The sequence below is a fragment of the Alosa pseudoharengus genome, unplaced genomic scaffold, assembly GCF_046254945.1.
Source record: "Alosa pseudoharengus isolate Yale_2024_CS ecotype anadromous, Long Island Sound unplaced genomic scaffold, YU_APseudo_1.1 YU_APseudo_1.1_scf_488, whole genome shotgun sequence".
Taxonomy (NCBI): Eukaryota; Metazoa; Chordata; class Actinopteri; order Clupeiformes; family Clupeidae; genus Alosa; species Alosa pseudoharengus.
Window position 1 is genome coordinate 341 of NW_027468831.1, and position 4617 is coordinate 4957.

The 4617-nt window shown below is 40.5% G+C and overlaps 1 long non-coding RNA gene across 1 annotated transcript; it reads left to right on the top strand.

The window, feature by feature from the left end:
* The first annotated feature begins 2602 nt into the window (after positions 1-2602).
* On the top strand, positions 2603-4573 carry LOC143103591 (uncharacterized). Its single transcript, XR_012982912.1, has 3 exons — positions 2603-2736; positions 3969-4058; positions 4196-4573. It is a non-coding gene; the product is annotated as an uncharacterized LOC143103591 (long non-coding RNA).
* The last annotated feature ends 44 nt before the right edge of the window (positions 4574-4617 follow it).

Sequence of the window (4617 nt, forward strand, 5' to 3'; positions counted from 1 at the left end):
CCTTCGCTGCTGCCCCTCAGTAATACTTGCATCATTAAGCAACTGAGTAACACGAAGACGCCATAACTGATAATCTACCTCATTAGGAGGTTTTGGATAATTCCCTGAAAAAGGACGCAACTCACGCGCTGTTGGAACCCGTGTGAGTGAATCACGTTTCACAATGTGTTCAACAATAACACGTTGAGCTTCAGCAGGCATGGGTATGGTTAGCAAGGAGTCAGCCCTAGCGGTGGCCTGAGCAGAGCTAGTTACATGTTCATCAGGACAATTAAAGTGTACAGCTAAATCAGGAGATCTAGGTTTAGCACCTGAAACAGGCGTAGACGTTGCGGGACCCATGTTACAAACCTCTTTAATTTGACCTATTGCACTTTGCCCTAACACTAAGGGATTGACACCATAGGTGTTGGCCAATTCGGTAATCTGTTCCCTAAAACTGACGGTCATATCACTGAGTGCATGAACAAGGGGCACTAGCTCCTCACCAGGTTGGCTCCCACTTACCGGTTCTGGTCTGTATTGGCCTATTTGAACCACCTTCCAGCAACAACCGCCTTCAGATGAATGCTCAGACTCCAGTAGCATTGGAGTGACGTCACAACTAAACTGACAAAGGATAGTATTAGAAACATTCTTAACCATGTCAATCTTTTCAACACTATCAAGAAATTTAAATGCTTTCCCCACTTCTCTAAGCGTAATGTCTGTTTTAACTCCTGTGAGTAGCACAGTACGCAGGGGGTCATAACCATACTCTAAACAGAGATCCATAGTATTAATGCTACTACGCTAATAAAGATTGTAAAAGAGATGAAAAGAGTAAAAAAATATATATACCAATGAGAAGGGAAAAGAACAGTGAAACCAAATATATTACTATAAGTCCTATGTTCGGGCGCCAGTTTCTGTAACCCTTCCTGTGTAGATTTTACAGAGAGGGAGGAATTTACAGGGTCTTTCAATTTAATTGAATTATAAACAAATAAATTGGATAATATATCTGGTTTCAAGGTGTAAGAAAATATAGAATTTATTAAGAGAGAGAGAGAGATGTATATAGGTAATATTAAAATATAATTTATCCAGGTAGATAAGGTAAATAATGAATAGATTAATAAGAATAAATAAAATAACTTATAAATATGGCCATTAAAATAAATAAACAAATTATATAAAACAAAACATATACAGCTTATATAAACTACATGTGAATATAATTAAATTAAATCAGTGTATGTGAGAATGGAATTATTTCGTCCAGCTGACCAGCTGGAATTTCAACAGCGATCTGCCACTGAGTAGATCCGTCTTTCAACAAAGTTCTAGGCGTTCCTGTGTGTAATACAGTTCGATTTTGGAGCCTTCTAGGACAAGCGGTTGAGAGGTAGATGCTCGAGTCGCAGCCACAGACTCAAACCGTTGGCGATGTCCAGGACAAGCGGTTGAGAGGTAGAAGCTCGAGCCGCTGACACAAGCTGTTGGTGATATCTGACGTTCCAGTACAGGCGGTTGAGAGGTAGACGCTCGAGCCGCAGACACAAGCCGTTGGTTTCCCCACAGGCACAGTTGTAAAAACAGGACGGTCGTTGGGCACTAGGCACTTTAGCAATCTAGCTACCCAGACACAATTCCTGGCGAGAAGATTGGAGAATAATATCATATATCTTAAGAACAGCAGTACGAAGCACAGCAGAGCTATTGCCTACTCCCTGTGTTGACTCTTGTTGAACTCATTACGATGAAAACACTAAACATTGTCAAAATGTTCAGAGACGAACTGTAACATTACACTACCAAAAACAAAACAAAAGAAAAACTTGAAACAAATGATAAAACTACCCTTAAACTTATTTACAAAAGTATTGCAGACATTTCTCATAAATAAAATAACAACACTGTTGTGGTTAGCTAGACGGTAGGCTAGCATAATAACGATAACATTGAGCGGTTAGCTCCAACGTCCGTTTTTCCCAGTTATCTCAAATAACCTATTCCATTGTGATTTACCCAACTTAAGAAACACAGAAAGGAAAGGAAAATAGTTCAGATGCCTACCTGGCGAGAAGATTGGAGAATAATATCATATATCTTAAGAACAGCAGTACGAAGCACAGCAGAGCTATTGCCTACTCCCTGTGTTGACTCTTGTTGAACTAACTTCAACGGCTGCGCAGTAGCTTATATACCACAAGTGACGTGAGTATAGCGAACAGAATGTATCTCTCGTGCCAGGTAGAAAAGAGAGGAAAATAGGAGAAAAAGGAAACAGTAATAGTAATATAATACATTAACCTATGGACATATGCATATATAATTATAATAAATAGGCAAAGGACTCTGACTTAAATATTTGGGTGGGTTACATTAGCAGCTAGTAGCTAGCCAACTGGCTTGGAAGCTATACAGTTTGCTGCTAATGTAGCTAGCGCTAGGTCATCTAGCTATCCAGCGTTCTTAAGACTTAATTTTTTCACCTAGATACAAATAAGAAAGACGCCTGAAATGTCTGTGACTGGTGGGCAGGTTGTGCAAATCTCCTGATGATGTGTTGCTCGCTACAGTTATTTTCTCCCCAGAAACAAGCCAATCTCGTTCTTGATTGGGTCCTAGATTAGAATGTTGTCAACAATTCGGATAACTGTCATTTGAGCTGTCAAGTCATTCTGAGGTAAACTACTGAAGAGGAGGCCAGCATTTCCCGCTCTACTTCACCCTACTCCTCTATTTGACAAGGTAAGTGACATTCAATATTTATTAGAGCAAAATGGAAATTAAACAGATAAATGACAGTAGTTGAGTTTGTATGATTCTAATTTGACCGATTCATTTAGCTACGTGAGGGACGTCCGGACCATTTATCAACAATAAGCTCGTATGGGCTGTTGTGGCTGTAAATAAGTCTAGCTTCTATTGTTTGTCAGTCTAGTTATTAAGTTGATGTGAAGAGTGTTTTTCTTCATAAGCTTTCAAAAACCTGCTAGCTAGCTATGTGATTCGCTTTTTGGTGAGATGGATAGCTCGCTGGTCCTTGCATGGTGAGAAAATACAAGTGATAGTAGCTAGACTAGTTTACGTTAGCCTTCAGTTGACACCGAACTGTGGCGATGATGGAGTGATAAAAACAATGTACTGCTAGTTAAAAAGTGTAGTTAAGTTGATGTGAACAATATTTTTCTTCATAAACTTGCTATACTACGGCCTTTCGTTCGCTTGGTTGATGCTAACTAGTTACGCTCTTCAGGCGCGCTGAAAGAGGCACTGAGGAAATATGAAGTGATAGAAGCTACAGTTTACACCAAACTGGCGATGATGGAGTGATAAAAATAAGTGTGTTTAAATAAAACTTGATGTGTAGAGATTTAGAAAGAAAAAAAAACTTTCATGAATAACGGCAGTTCGCTTGAAGGTGAAATGAATATCTCTTTGGTCCTCAAGCGCGCTGGGAGAGGCGCTGGAAGATATAAAAGTAGCCTACAAATGACGCCAACACTGGCGATGATGGAGTGTAGCAAAGTGAAGTGCTAGTGAAGTTAAGTAAAAGTTGGTGTGAGACTGAGATGGATAGCTGGCTGGTCCTCAGGCGCGTTCTAACGCCAAACATTTAGTTGGCATCTAGTCTCAAAAAAAAGGCTCGAATGAAGCAGTATCAGAACCTTGCGCTAGGTGAAATGGATAGATAGCTAGCTCAATGTCTCAGGCACATTCGGTAGTAGCCCACATTTGTGATATATATCAAAAGTGCAGTTATTTGTTGCTGTCTTTGGTTAGTTATTTGAATCAGTCACAGGTTAAGCTACGAATTTCTACGCTCAAATTAAGGTGCGCTATATGAGATGGATGCGGTTACTGGGGCACACTCATCACAGGAGCGCTCAATTAAGAGCGAATGTGCAGGCAAAAGTTTTGAGCCGAACTGCTAAAATGTTTGTAAACTACAGTGTGGTCTAATTTATGTCTTTATGCAGATGTCGGCGTTTGTCCTGTTTAATGGCAGCAAGAGGGTCACTCTAAGACCAGAGGACATGACGGCTGAGAAGTTAAGCGTCATTTTTCAGGTATTTAAAAATGGCATTGATGTGCGTCAGGGAAGTGAATATAAAATTGCTTATTTTTTAGCTTGTTTATACCTTACCAATTAGGGTGTGTCAGTGTGTGTGTGTGTGTGACCTTTATCTCTCCCTCAAACACACAGGTCCAAAAAGAGAGCGTGTATCTCACGGATGATGCCAATGTAGCGATTTTTCCAGAAGAACAAGGGTCCTTCTTCTGCTTGGACCTCCAAGATCGGGGGCACTATGAAGTGCATGGAGACAGGAGTGGAGCCATAGACCCTCCTGCCCCAGACCCTCCTGCCCCATCTGTCCGCTTCGCTTTCCAGCGCCCACATGCTGCCAGTGCTGCCTCTTCCAGTCGGTCAGTGACCAAGGCGTTCCAAAGGTAATCAAAGAAAACTTTTAGTTTTTCACTAACCTAAAATGTATCAAACCCAATCACCGACATATACACAGTGGCACCAAAAATGATTTGACCCTCTCATGAAATGTATTTTTTTGTTTGTTAAAGTAAAACTCACACACTGTGAAAGATTTTAAGATAAATCAAGCCAACCAGAAC